The 15779-nt window shown below is 38.7% G+C and overlaps 2 protein-coding genes across 8 annotated transcripts in view; one reads left to right on the top strand and one right to left on the bottom strand.

The window, feature by feature from the left end:
• Positions 1–14106, bottom strand: part of ZFYVE16 (zinc finger FYVE-type containing 16) — a 54722-nt gene extending 40616 nt beyond the window's left edge. For 3 of the 6 annotated variants that reach the window (XM_030846735.3, XM_070045155.1, XM_070045156.1), the window contains exon 1: positions 13383–13510. The gene's annotated coding sequence lies outside the window, so the exon portion shown is untranslated. Of the gene's footprint in view, positions 1–10453; positions 10582–13382; positions 13513–13653 lie in introns of those variants that run through there. The other 3 variants (XM_060295935.2, XM_060295936.2, XM_060295937.2) reach the window with 3 other exon arrangements.
• Positions 1–15779, top strand: part of SERINC5 (serine incorporator 5) — a 207361-nt gene that overhangs the window by 18811 nt on the left and 172771 nt on the right. The window contains exon 1 of one of the 2 annotated variants that reach the window (XM_060295941.1): positions 12965–13488. The exons of the other annotated variant lie outside the window; for it this stretch is intronic. The gene's annotated coding sequence lies outside the window, so the exon portion shown is untranslated. Of the gene's footprint in view, positions 1–12964; positions 13489–15779 lie in introns of those variants that run through there. 2 annotated transcript variants of the gene reach the window in all.

Raw genomic sequence — 15779 nt, 5'->3', positions numbered from 1 at the left:
ATACTGCAATACTCCACAGAGTTGGTTGAATCATGGATATGGAGGAACCATGGATACGGAGGGCTGACTATAGGTTATATGTGAATTTTTGACTTGCAGAGAATCGGCATCCCAACCCTCACATGGTTCAATGGTCGACTGTAAAGAGAAGTCCACAGTTAGATACTCTACAGTGAAACTTTTGAACTCCAAGATAGAATAGCCAGAGAGAAAATGTCATCTTCAAAGAAACAATAATTACGCAAGCACAAGGTAAACTTCGGAACAATTCTCATTAACAATGGTATGCCATCCTATTCATTAAAGCATATTATTCTTTTATTTCCATTTTTAAATTTTATTTATACCATACATACACAAAAGTACATGAAAACACACAGGCACCAAAACAAATAAAAGGAACTTGCAGGAAGAGACAATATAGGAAGAAGAAAACTTCAAAGAAACTAATATTCTCAGAAAAAAAAACCAATGCGACTATGAAACAGCAACAGGAAGCCATACATAAAGAATATGTGAAGAAAAAAGATCATGAAAATTGACAACACAAATCTTAAAATTCAAGTGAGGCTTACAGAATGTAGTAAAAGCAGTGCTTAAAGGGGCACTTATAGCATTAAGTGCATATATTAAAAAAGAAAGATCTAAGAATCCATAATCTAAGCTTCTACCTTGGGAAATTAGAAAAAGAACAACTTAAGCCCAAAGTAGGTAGAAGGAAAGGTAACAAAGATCAGAGCAGAAATCAATGAAATTAAAAACAGGAAAATAGAGAAATGGAGAAAAACCACTGAAACCAAAAACTCTTTCTTTGAAAAAAGTAAAATTGATAAACTAGGCTAATTAAAAAAAAAGAGAGATACAAATAACCAATATCAGAAGTGAAAGAGGGGTCATAAGTATTGATACCATGGACACTTAAAGGAAAATAAAGCAATATTATGAACAATTCTATGCCCCCAAACTTGATCATTTTGATGAAATGGACTAATTCCTTGAAAAACACAAACTACCAAAATCCACACAAGGAAAAACAGACAACCTGAACAGTCCTATATATATTAACAAAACTGAATCAATAATGAATAACCCTCCACAAAAAAAGTCATCAGGTCTAGATAGCTTCACTGGTGAATTTTACCAAATATTTAATGAAGAAATGATCCAAATCTTCCACAGTCTCCTCCAGAAAAAAAGAAGCACAGGGAACACTTCCTAACTCATTCTATAAGACCAGCATTACTCTAATACCAAAATCAGATAAACACATTACAAGAAAGAAAAACTACAGACCAATGTAACTTATGAACACAGAAGTAAAAACCCTCAACAAAATATTAGCAAATCGAATCCAGTGATGTATAAACAAAATTATACACAACAACCAAGTGGGATTTATTCAGGTATGCAAGGCGGGTTCAACATTTGAAGATTAATCAATGTAATATACCACATCAACAGACTAAAGAAAAATTATCATATAATCATATGAACTGATGCAAAAGAAAAAGCATTTGACAAGACCCAATACTTACTCATGATAAAAGCTCTCAGCAAATTGAGTAGAGGAGAACTTCTTCAGTTTGATGAAGAATATCCACAAAATACCTACAGCTACCATTACACAATATATTTAGTGATGAGAAACTAGATGCCCTACCCCCGAAGACTGGGATCAAGGAAAGGATGTCTTCTCTCACCACTCCTATTGCACACAGTACAGAAACCCTCACTAGTGTAATAAGAAAAGGAAATAAAAGGTACACTGTTTGGAAAGGAAGAAATAAAAATGTCTTTATTTGTGATGACATGATTTTCAATGTAGAAAATCTCCCCAAACTGACCCCCCAATATGGAAAAGTGAGTGTAATAGCAAGGATGCAGGATACAAGGTTAGTATACAAAAGTCAAATGCTTCCTATATGAGCAAGGAACAGCTGGAATTTGAAATTTTAAAAAACAGCTTTTACAATATACCTCAAAAATTAAATGCCTAGATATAAGTATAAAATATATACAGGACCTATATGTGGAAAACTACAAAATGCTGACAAAAAATCAAAGAAGATCTAAATAAATGGAGATATAGTCCATGTTCATGGACAAGGAGACAATACTGTTAAGATGTTAGTTCTTCCAACCTGATCTGTAGCTTCAGTGCAATCCCAATCAAAATCCCAGAAAACTATTTTGTAGAACTCAGGAAACTGATTCTAAAGTGTATATGGAAAGGCAAAGGACCTATAACAGTCAACACAATACAGGATACCTTGAAGATATTGTAGATTTGGTTCCAGACCAGTGAATATCACAATAAAGTGAGTTGCACAAATTTCTTGGTTTCCCAGTGCACATAAAAGTTATATGGCATTTGTCCAAATGATTTAAAGATTTACACTATACTGTAGTTTATTATGTGCAATACTATTATGTATAAGAAAACGAATGTACACACCTCAATTAAAAAATTCTTTATGCTAAAAATGCCAATCATCATCTAGGCCCTCAGCAAGTTATAGTAGTAACATCAAAGATCAATGATCCCAGATCACCATAACAAATATAATAATAATGAAAAGTATGAAATACTGCAAGAATTACACCTTACATAAGAATGTATTTTAAATGGATAATAGAGGGGGAGTGGCTAAGACAGAGGAATAGGAAGACCTTGAGCTCACCTCCTCCCGTGGGCACACCAAAATTACTACTTAAAGAGCAACTATTGATGAGAACTAGCAGAAATGATCTTCTACAACTTAATATAAAGAAGGAACCCCAACAAGATGGGTAGGAGAGGTGGAAACATGGTACAGTCAAGACACATACCCTTGGGTGGGTGATCCATAAGCAGCAGGATAATTACAACTGCAGAGGTTCTCCCCAAGGAACAAGGGGCCTGAGCTCCATGTCAGGTTCCCCAGCCTGGGGGTCCTACACCGGGAGAATGAGCCTCCTAAAACATTAGGCTTTGGGCTTACATTCAGGATAGACAGAGGGCTGGGGGAAATAGAGCCTTCACTCTTAAAAGTGTGCACACCAAATCACACATGCTCTGAGATCAAGGGCAGAAGCAGTAATTTGAAAGGAGATTTGGTCAGACCCACTTGCTGATCTTAGAGAGACTCCTGGAGCGGCAGGAGGCAACTGGAACTTACCCTGGGGACATAGATGCTGGCAGCAGTCATTTTGGGGAGCTCATTCTACCATAAGGACACTGGTGACGAGAAGCGCCATTTTGGAATCCTCCCTCTGGCTTATCAGCCATGGGATCTGGACCTAACCAACAGCAGGCCAGCATCAGCTCCAGGACATCCCAGACCTCACAGCCAACCATGTCAGGAACCAGCCCTGCCCGCCAACAGGCCAACACCAGCCTCAGGACCGAGCTCCGCCCACTAATGGCCAGCACTAGTCCTGGCCCAAGCACCTCATGACCCAGCCCTGCCCACCAGCAATCTAGCATCAGGACTGGGACACCACAGGCCATGCAGCCAGCCACGTCAGGACCTGGCCCTGCTCAGGGCATGGCAACCAAACCAGACAAGGGGTCAGCCACACCCACCAGGAGGCCCACAGCAGTCACCCCAACAAAACAGAAGGGCCCATGCAGTCCACCTAGAGGGCACTCCCTAGAGCAGATAGGCCTGGGGATGAGAGGGGAGTATGCTGCTGGGCATCATAGGACGTCTTCTACATAAGGTCATTTCTCCAAGATCAGGAAGCATACCCAACCTACCAAATACACAGAAATAAAGACAGAGAATTAGGCAAATGAGGCAACAGTGGAATATGTTCCAAATGAAGGAACGAGATAAAACCCCAGAAGAAGAACTAAGTGGCGATAAGTAATCCACTTGATAAAGAGTTCAAGGTAATGATAATAAAAATGCTCAAAGAACTCAGGAAAAGAATGGATGAGCACAGTGAGAAGTTGGAAGTTTCCAACAAAGAATTAGAAAATATAAAGAACCAAACGGAGTTGAAGAATACAATAACTGAAAGAAAAAAAATACTCCAGAAGGAATCAGCAGTAGACTAGATGATACAGAGGAACAGATCAGCGAACTAGAAGACAGAGTAGTAGAAATCATTCAAGCTGAACAGGAGAAGAAAAAACGAATTAAAAAAAATAAAGAGGACAGCTTAAGAGACCTCTAAGACAACATCAAGTGTACTAACTTTGCATTATAGGAGTTCCAGAAGGAGAAGAGAGAGAGAAAGGGGCAGAGAACATATTTGAAGACATAATAGCTGAAAACTTCCTTAACCTGGGAAAGTAAACAGACATTCAGAACCCACAGAATCAAGGAATCACAGAGAGTCCCAAACAAGATCAACCCAAAGAGAACAAAGACACATAGAAATAAAATGGCAAAACTGCCATCTGTAACAACATGGATGGAACTAGAGGGTATTATGCTAAGTGAAATAAGTCAAACAGAGAAAGACAATTACTATATGATTTCACTTATATGTACAATCTAAAAAACAAATGAACAAACACAACAAAAGAGAAAGAGTCATATATATAAAGAACAAATCCCCCTTGCCAGAGGGAAGGGTGATGGGGGGAGGAGAGAACTAGATGAGGGAGACTAAGAGGTACAAACTTCCAGTTACAAAATAAATAAGTCATAGGTATGAAATGTACAGGGTGGGGAATACAGTTAATAATTATTTAATATCTTTGTATGGTGAAAGATGGTAACTAGAGTTATTGTGGTGATCATTTTGAAATGTATAGAAATATCAAATCACTATGTTATGTACCAGCAACTAACATAGTATTGTAGATCATTTATACTTCAAAAGCAAACAAACAAACTCAGAAAAAAAGATCAGATTTGTGGTTACCAGAGGCAGGGGGTGGAGGGAGGGGGAACTGGATGAAGGTAGCAAAAAGGTACAAACATCAGTTATAAGATAAATAAGTACTAGGGATGTAATGTACAGCATGATAAATATAATTAACATTGCTGTATGTTATATATGAAAGTTGCTGACAGTAAACCCTGAGAGTTCTCATAACAAGGAAAAAAATTTTTTTTCTATTTCTTTAATTTTGTATCTATATGAGATAAAGGATGTTCACAAAACTTACTCTGGTAATCATTTCATGATGTATGTAAGTCAAATCATTATGCTGTACATCTTAAACTTATATAGTGCTGTATGTCAGTTTTATCTCAATGAAACAGGAAGAAGAAATAAATTAAAAATAAAATGGATGAGACTAAATGTAAAATGCAATATTCTAAAAACTTCTTGAAAAAGCATAAGAGGAAATCTATATAACCTTGGGTTGGTGATGATTTTTTTTTTTTTTTGGCGGTACGCGGGCCTCTCACTGCTGTGGCCTCTCCCGTTATGGAGCACAGGCTCTGGACACGCAGGCTCACCGGCCATGGCTCACGGGTCCAGCTGCGCTGCGGCATGTGGGATCCTCCCGGACCGGGGCACGAACCCGTGTCCCCTGCATCGGCAGGCGGACTCTCAACCACTGCGCCACCAGGGAAGCCCCGGTGATGAATTTTTAAATATAACACCAATGGCATGAGACATGAAAGAAAAAAATTGATAAGTTGGACATTATTGAAGTTAAAAAAAAATCTGCTCTGAAAAAGACACTGTTAAGAAAATGAGAAGACAAGCCACAGAGTGGGAGATAATATTTGCAAAACACATAACTGATAAAGGACTTGTGTCCGAAGTCCTCAAAAAACTCTTAAAATTCAATAATTAGATAACAAACAATCCAATTAAACAATGGGCAAAAGTTCTGAACAGATACCTCTCCAAAGAAGATATAAAGTTTGCCCAACAAGGACCTACTGTATAGCATAGGGAACTCTGCTCAATACTCTATAATAACCTAAATGGGAAAAGAATTTTAAAAAGAATGGATACATGTATATGTATAACTGAATCACTCTGCTGTACACCTGAAACTAACACAAGATTGGTAATCAACTATACTCTAAAATAAAAATTTAAAAAGATATAAAATTTGCAAATAAGCATATGATAAAATGCTCAATATCATTTATCTTTAGAGAACTACAGATTTAAATAATGAGATACCACTTCATATCTATTACAATGGTTGAAATCCAAAAAACTGACAATACCAAATGCCCCAAGGATGCCAAACAGCAGGAACTCTCATTTATTGCTGATAGGAATGCAACATGGTACAGCCACTTTGGAAAACACCTTGGCAGTCTCTCACAAAACTAAACATAGTCTTACCATATGAACCAGCAATCATAATACTGGGTATTTACCCAACTGATTTAAAGATTTATGTCCACATAAGAACTGAGATGTGAATGTTTATAGCAGCTTTATTCATAACTGCCAAAATGTGGAAGCATCCAAGATGTCCTTCAGTAAGTGAACGGCTAAATAAACTCTGGTACATCCATGCAATGGAACATTATTCAGTGATATAAAGAAATGTACCATCAAGCCACAAAAAGATGGATGAATCTTAAATGGGTATTGCTAAGTGAAAGAAAGCAGTCTAAAAAATCTCTATACTATACAATTCTAATTTTATGACATTCTGGAATGGGTAAAACTAGAGTGACAGTACACACATCAGTGATTGCCAGTGCTCTGGAGTAGGGGAGGACTGAACAGCTAAAGCAAAGTGGATCTTTTAGGGTGGTGAAACTATTCTGTATAATACTATAATGGTGAATACAAGACATTAAGCATTTGTCAGTACCCATACAACTTCATAACACAAAGAATAACCTCAATGTATGCAAATTTTAAAAAATGTTTAGAAGGTTGGGGGACTCAGATGGAATGCAGAATGTGAAAAAAAAAGTCTAAATGCATTACGAATGTATAAAACAACCATGCTGAAGCGGGTAGAGAAATAAAGTTCTACCTTTGGAAATAAGTGGAGTCTAAAGGCAACACAAGCATTGTACTCTAGTTGATAAAGTTGTTTCTCCTGGGGGTATGGGTTAATTCTGAAACCATCATACACATATGCTGGAAATGAAATTAAATAAATGGGTGGCTGATGGTGGGAGTGAGGTTTCCACTTTTGGAGGGGAAGGTTACATATAAGCAAGGGGAGGAAGCTAGAATGATCCATGTGGTAATGAATTTGAGTTGGAGACATCAGTATAAATTCATGTTTAGCTTAATATGGACACAGATGGTTACACATTTGTAATAATTTTTTGTGTGAAATATTTATAGATATTAGCATAAACCATATCTCTTGCTCCATCAGCTGAAAGGGCCTAAAAGCAAGACGTCTTAGTGGCAATAAGCACACTGGTGCCCAGATCTTGGTTTCTCCAACAAAAGGAACCAAGGCTCCTTGGAGAAATCGCTGATTGTTAAGACTGGGACAGGAAATATACAAGATGAGCATGGAGTATCTTATAATGCTGGAAAGTAAGGAAATGCATGTGCACATACATGCACACACATAATGAAGGAGGTATGTCAAAATTTGCCTCCCATTCAGTCTTTCTCAGGAAACTACTAGAAGATGTACTTTGCCAACATGAAGGCGACACCAAGAAAGAAAAAAGACCTGACATCGTGGAAACAGGTTATCCCACAGAGGGCAGAGAAAAATGAAATTCACAGATGAGCATAAAAGGACACTTCAGGAAGATAGCTGTACAACAGGCCTAGAGAGCAACCCATCAAGATGGAGGCAGGGTGACAGACAATTACAGGAAAGATATTGCAAAATAAACGAACAGATTATCTGATGTGTGTGAATCTACCAACAGGAGATTTACATATCTTGCCTGAAAGGTTGTTAATACATTAAATAAAAGATATGAAAAGATATATTAAAAAACCAAGATGATTATTAACTCTAGGAAAAACACAGAATTATATAAGAAAGGAAATATCATCACAATATACTACCTGGCTCAGCTGTACACAATATTTACATAAATGATGCAAACACTAAATAATAATTTAACTAAAAATTAACATATAACTAATTTGCAAATATAAAGGAGGGGAGAGGTGCAGTATTTAAACGTGGAGGCTGGTGTAACGAACATAAATTCCCGGGCTTCCCTGGTGCTGCAGTGGTTGAGAGTCCGCCTGCCGATGCAGGGGACACGGGTTCGTGCCCTGTTCCGGGAAGATCCTACATGCCGCGGAGCGGCTGGGCCCGTGAGCCACGGCCGCTAAGCCTGCGCGTCCGGAGCCTGTACTCCGGAACGGGAGAGGCCGCAACGGTGAGAGGCCCGCGTACCGCAAAACAAAAACAAAAACAAAAACAAAAACAAAAACATAAATTTCCATCTTCTATAATAGGAAGTTGGTAAATCACGTCTAAAACTATGGTAGGATGGGGGTAGGGAGGAGAAATAGCTGTATATGAGAGCAGGTTATTTAAAAACCTAGAGGTGAAAGAGTTAAATAGTCGCTGACTGTGGGGCAGCCTTTCTCAGTAAGGGTTCTGTGAGAGAATTAAGCCTTGATGCCCCTAAGGCATCCACTTTACGTAATGAATTAACATCTCTCCTGTGCATCTGAAGTGTTACTGCAGCTGACCCTTGAACAATGGGGTTTGGGTGCTGACACTTCTCGAAGTCCTATATAACTTACAGTCAGCCCTCTGTATCCACAGTTCCTCAGTAAGTGAGATTCCTGTCTGTATCCATGGATTCAACCAAGCAGGATGGTGTAGTACTGTAGTATTTATTTACTACTGGAAAAAATCCGCATATAAGTGGGCCTGCACTTCAAACTCGTGTTGTACAAGGGTCTACTGTAGTTATAAATCACCCTTGGGAGAACTGAGAAAATAGTTACTCATGTTATTTTCTGTGTTTGTGATTCCAAAGAGGAACAATTAGAAAAGCTGCTTCTGTAGAGTGGGATTCAGGGAGAGAAGGATGAGGGCAGAGGGCTATTGTTTTTCACTGTAAGTCTTGTAGGATTATTTGACTCTTTAAATTATGTACAGGTATCCCTTTGATAAACATAAATATTACCTTAAAATAAATATAATAGCAAAAAGCAATAAAGGAACTGTGAATACAAAATGTATTTTTAAAAAAATAAAGCACAGAACTCAAAGGTGTAGAAACAGTTCTCATTAGAAAAAGCCCAATAATTTTTCTTAAAAATTACAGAATTTATTACATAATATCTACTTAAAAAGTATTTCTATCTAAATAGCACTGTACTACTAATTATTATGTTCTTTGAGTCACCTAAAAGATACAAAACAAGGTAGGATAATTAAATAATAATATAATCTAACAATATGTAAAAGGTATGACATTGAAATCTTTTGACATGAAATCTTATTAAACTGCACATACTTCCCATTTCAATCAAGATTTACTTATTGTGCCAGTAATCTACCCTTGTACAGAAGACACAAAAGAAATATAAGATATATTCCCTATTCTAAGGAAGTTTATTTATGTATGCATATGATAACTTGTTTTAGGTAGTATCTTTACTCACTTGGCCATTTATGTATTCATAATTTTATAAACAAATATTTACAATATTTACTCTGCAAAAATGATTTTTAAAAATCTCTTCATGAGTAAAACCAAATTGGCAACAACATGGAAGATTTGTCAGAAAACAACAAAACCAATAGTAAGGAGACTCCTAAAATGGTTAAGGTGAGAGATGATGAGGGCCTGAACTGAGACAGGGCAGATGGAAAGGAAACATATAAAAGCGGCTGTTCCCATAGGGAACAGAACAAGGTGGAGGTGTCTGAGGAGTTTAACTAACATGATGAAGATATAAATTAGAAAATCAATGGTCAGGTAAACCTATTTCTGAGCTGGGGTCCATTCTGTTGTGACTTCTACTCCACACGAACACTTTCTATCTTAGTAGACACCTTCTCTTGTATATCAGGGTAAAGTGCAGGAAATAAAAACTACTCTAGGTATTTTCAACAAGAAGGTGTTTAATGCAGTGAATTGGGTGCTTAAAAAAAAATCATTGGAAGCAACTGACATGTCCTTCAGTAGGTAAATAAATAAATAAACTGTGGTACATCCATACAATCGACTATTATTCAGCACTAAAAAGTAATGGCTGGGCTTCCCTGGTGGCGCAGTGGTTGAGGGTCCGCCTGCCGATGCAGGGGACAAGGGTTCGTGCCCCGGTCCGGGAAGATCCCACATGCTGCGGAGCGGCTGGGCCCGTGAGCCATGGCCGCTGAGCCTGCGCGTCCGGAGCCTGTGCTCCGCAACAGGAGGGGCCACAGCAGTGAGAGGCCCGCGTACCGCAAAAAAAAAGCGGCTAAAGAATGGGAACTTTTGGGGAGTGAAAGCAAGGGAGAAAGCTAGGATTACTGACAGGTTGCCATCGCTAGTGACTGGGTAGACAGAGGTAGCACTGACCATAACAGGCAATACAAAGAGGAGCAGGACTGAGGGAAAACACGAGTTCACGTTTGGACTGGTGTTTGAAGTACCTTGAGAACATTCTGGGGGAGATGTCCGATAGGCTGTTGAATATAAGGATCTGGAATGCAGGAGAGAAGTCTGAGATAGATAAAGATTTGGGAATTGGCAGCACATAGCTGTTAATAGATGAAATCACCTAGGAAGAGAATATAGAAGAGGATAGGAGCCTGACATCAGATAACTAAAGGTCACAATTGGTGTTCTTAAAGCCACCCTGAAAAAACTTTGCCCATAGTTCTATGTACTTCCATGAAAAAATATCCAATATATAATGCTAAAAGACAAAAAAATCAAATTGTAAAACTTCATGCATAGTACAAATCCATTTTTACAAATAAGTTGTAAAAAAAATTATAGTATTAGCAAAGTCATAAGAAAAAAAAATACAGAGGAGAAAACACCAAACTTTTCACAATGGTGTCTGAGATTATGTAAGCATAACATCTATATTACATGTTCTTATAGTATTTTTTTAACAAAAATATACTACTTCTATAAACAGGAAAAAAGATAATTTTGTTCCTTTCCTTCAAAAAAAATGATAGCATGTATCCTTATAATGTAAAAAGATAATACAAATCTGTTAGAAAAACACTTGGACACTGGACCATAAATGGGCAAACAATATGAACAGATAACTAGTAAGATTATGAAAAAACATTCAATGTACAACCTGCATTACCAAAGTAACACAAATCAGAATACATACCATTCACTGCCTACTAGATCAGAATATGATCTTTTTAATAATAAAAGTACTCAATGTTGGTAAGTGTTTGATAAAAAGAGCATCTCAGACATGGCTGATAGGAAATAAACTGGTATACTCACTCAGGGGAACAATGTGATAATATGCATCAATCGATTCAAAAAGATTCCTAACATTTGATCTAACGATTCTCATTTCATAAATTCAAGAAAATAATCCAAAACAACTGAAAATATGCAAAGATATTTTGCAAAATCATTAATTGAAACAATCTAAACACCGATATTAGGACACAGAAAATTATGTAGGCATCATATGTGATGTTTATGTCTATCAAAACTTTTTTTTTTAAGTATATACTCTATGGCCTAGCAATTCCACTTCTAGAGAAACACTAGTACTTAGGCTCAAGAACACATTATAAAGAACTTTCAATGTTGCAATGTTTGTAATAGTGAAAATTGCAAAGAACCTAACAGCTCATCAATACAAGAATGATTAAATCAGCTTTTTAAAACTGTGGTCTGAGGAACCCTAAAGACCCCAAGAGCTTTCGGCGGGTGAGGGCCTTTCTGTTCCAAATACCGATCTGTGCAAGAATGGATTTTCTTAGTATGCTTCAGTTTAAACAAGGTAGCGCACCAGACTGAAGGGCAAAGCAAATATGAGAATCTAGCCGTCTCCTATAAAGCCAGACATTAAAGTGACCTACTAAAAATGTAAAACAATGCCATCTTTCTCACTAAATTTTTTTTTAAAATATAGTTACTTTAAACAATATAATTTAATTCAATATATAATGGGTTACTGTTATTTTTAAATGAATAAGTAAAAATTTTTTAATTTTCTGAGTTTTAATTTCTAAAATGGTATATATATACTGCATTAGAAAACAAAAACTCTTCTAGTCTTCGATAATTTTTAAGTGTATAAAGGGCTCCTGAGACCCACTGGATTAAATAAACTGTGATACCATCATATTATGTACTATTATAACTGGGGATGATAATTAAAAGGGAATTTATATTTATCTGTAATGTAACTGTTTCAAAAGACACTTTGCTCATGTATCAGTTGTGTAATCAAAAATCATAAAGTCATGTCTGTGAAGCTTTTTAAAAATATGGGGAAATGCTTAAAATATAATTTTAAGCAAGAAAAGCAGGCAATCCAACTGTATATAAAATCTCATTATTTCAATTAAGAAAATGCCACGGGAAAAAAAAGACTCAGGTGAAAACTCAAAATTAACTATTGTTGATTACCTTTAAATGTGGAATTAAAGTTGATTATTTTTCCTTATTCTTTATTATATTTAATTTTTTTACACTAAACATGCGGTTTAATATCCAGAGGAGAAAAAAGGGAAATTAGGTGAAAAATTGTATATAGTTCTACTAGATCAAACCACTGAACTTGTGCCAGTTCAAAAGACAAGCTCAAAATAATAAATTAAGGAATCTAATTCGATCAACAAACTGCCTATTTTATTAAAGGAAAAATATTAAGTTATCAAATGTATGGGCTGGTTTCCACACGAGTCAAACTAACAAGAACTCCCTTAGTCTGGAATATAGTATCATGCAGTCACGGTAGTACAAATAAGTTTATAGTTTAAAAGTTAGATCATCTTTTACCATTTTTCAAAGGTACTAAAGAAAAGGTAGACGAAGGGACACTAGCGCGTCCTTCTGGTCTAAAACGATGAGAAAATGCGTCGGTGCGAGAATGGGCTTTGCTAGAGCACGGGCGGCGGTGACAGAGTCCTCTGCGGGGGCAGAGTCATTTCAGCGCAGAGGCTACCACTCACTCCTCGGGAGCGACAGCCCCTCCTGCAGGCTCAGCCCCTTCCCTGGAGGGACAGGCGGCCCTGGGGGCTCTTCTCCCTTCATCCGCTGCAGCCTGGGGGTTGTTCCCCCGGCAGCGCCCAGCACTCCTGGAGGCCCGGGTGGGTGGGACCCGGCAAACAGCGGCCGTGATTGCCATCCTGGCCTGGTCCGGCCCAACAGGCTTTACCGAGGAGCCGCGAGGTTTGAGAGTCCTTATTTCCCAGCCAGCTCAGGGGGGCTCGGAAAAGGAATGGGTCGGGGGCTCAAGGCTCGGCCCCTGGAGGAACAGGAGGGCCAGACCCAGCGCCTAGGGCAGCGCGACCAGCGGTCACCCCGCCCCCTCCCCGAGGGCAGCAGGGGTGAGGAGAGGCCAAGACGCCTGTTCCAGGGGGCTCTTACCTCCCCACACCCCTGCGGAGCTCTGTGAGGCTTGACGAGACGCCGCGTTAAGGAGTGAAGAGCGACCCCGGCCGGGAATCCAGGGTGTGCGCGATGTCGGCTCAAGGTTTGTTGCCCCCCTACCCCCCCGACCTAGGGAGAGCAGACAGCGCAGGCGCAGAGAAGGCTTTCTGTGCCTCACACGCCCCCTCCTGCGTCCGCGGCCTCCCTGCTCACGAGGCGCCTGCGCGCTGCCATGCCGGTTCTAAGCCCAGGGCGCCGCGCTTCTTACCGGAAAGGCCTGAGGAGGTTATGGGGTGACTGGGGTGACTGGGGCTCCTGAAGATCGGCCGTAGGTCGGGACTCGGTTTCCCACTAGAAGCCTTGGAGCCGGGATCGGGAGACGACTGCGTCCGTGTCCGGCTTCCTCTGCCCTTCGCTGACCTAGACGCAGCTTCCCCCGCCCCCAGCCTCCTGCGTCCTGCGGCCTGTACTGGACACACCCGCCTGCTGGGCAGCCAACGCGGCCTGCTCCCCCCAGCGCTGCTGTCTTCCTGGAAAAAACCTCACTTTTTTTGCTTCGGGCTGGTTTTGCAACCACGCGCAGCCCCCTTCCCCCTCACACCCTGGCAGCAACCAAAATGCTCCTACCCCGCTGCCAAGCCTTAATTAAGCCCTCCAGACGACTGGCCATTCCCAAGGGCTCTGCCTTTGCCTCTCCTTGCTTTAGTTCTGCTTTTCTGACAGTGGCCGCGAGAACAGCTGCCTCCCCGGTCTGAAAACAAAAGCTAACTCATCCGGAAAGTAAATGGCAATCATGTGATGTATATTTGTGCTTGTTTGAGCTTTACTGTGTTCACCACAAGTTTCCTATAAACTTAAATAAGGGAAGAAGAGACATCTGTGTGAGGTCAGGGTATTACAGACTGGGGAAAAGAATCCGTCGGTTGCCAAAAGGTTTTACCGGTTCAGAATTCATACTGCTCTTTCAAAAATTTCAAGAGTTTTAGTATCTCAGGAATATGTAAATCTGATGTAATTTGCGGTGAAAGATTTGAGAATCAGCGTTCAAATCCCAAATATGCAAATTGGACAAGCATGGTTACTGATCTTTCAAACATACTTCGTCTTGATTTTCCCAAATTCTGAAATGAAATGGTGTGGCTTTAGTTCAACGATGAAACTTGTATTGATTGCTTAAAATAATTTATTGAGCATCTGCTATGTGACAGACACTGTGTTAAATGCTTTGCTTAGGTCATCTCATTTAATCCTAAGAATAATCCTGCGAAGAACAGCATGCATTTTCTCTACTATGTGTCCGGTGTTGCTCACAGATAAATAAAATGGGGTCACTACCCTTATGGAAACACAGTCTTACAGCAAAGATGCATGTATACAAGTACATATTTGAGATAGAAGTATTTATATTGCACAGTGTGAGGACAAAGACTAGAAATAGGAAACACTAAGACCTTAAACAGGTAAATGGGAAAAATATATACATGAACAGTCAATTCACAAAATAAGGAATTTAAATGCCTACTGCATATTTTACTAATGTTCAAACTCATTAATAATGAAAAGAAGACAAAAGAGGTATTATTTCCCATGGGTCTAATTAGTTTGTTTACATTGTGAATAGACTCCATTGGTGAGGGTAGAATGAAATGAGCACTCATACCCTGTTGGGTATGAATTAAGTTGGGGATATAAATTAAGACAAAGATTTTGGAAAGTTACTTGTCAAATCATACCAAAAAATGTTCACATGACCTAATTCAGTACCTTCTGTTTTGGAAATTATAAGGAGATATTTCAGAATACAAAGATTTAGATGAGTAACAGTAAGGAAAGTAAACAAGGTACCAAAACCCAATTACCTTTCACATATAAATTGTACTTTGTATCACATTTATTTTTTATGGGTGTTTCCTCTATACAGTGCATTATGCTAGGAGTTGTAAGTACGGTAACGATGGATAATTTATGATTTTTGCCCTGAAGAAGTTCACAATCCACTGTGTCATTTATTTATTAACGTAAATAGCTGAGAGATTGCTGCAGTATAGTAAAATTACAAGAGCTTTGTATAGATTCTTGGTCAAATTTTCTGTGATTTCCTTTGTTGGTTGAAATAAAGAAGAAAGCTACACATCAAATGCAATGTCAGATAAAATATTAAGGAAAAAGAGTCCTTGGCAAAAGTTGAGTAATATTACTGACATATTCAATGTATCATCTTCTACCTAAAGATTCTATTTATAACTAAATGTTTTCTGGACTTGGGGAAAGTCATCATCCTAGTTATAACATACTTGGTCAATTTATTCCTTAGACTAACTAGTCATCACTTGGATCATCAGCAGTTTTTATTATTTTGAAAGGTAACCAGGATCCTGATGATTTTAAGAGGCT

The sequence above is a fragment of the Globicephala melas genome, chromosome 3 (assembly GCF_963455315.2).
Source record: "Globicephala melas chromosome 3, mGloMel1.2, whole genome shotgun sequence".
NCBI classification, from domain to species: Eukaryota; Metazoa; Chordata; class Mammalia; order Artiodactyla; family Delphinidae; genus Globicephala; species Globicephala melas.
The sequence above is the reverse complement of the archived record's forward strand: the minus strand, read 5'-3'. Positions and strand labels throughout refer to the sequence as shown.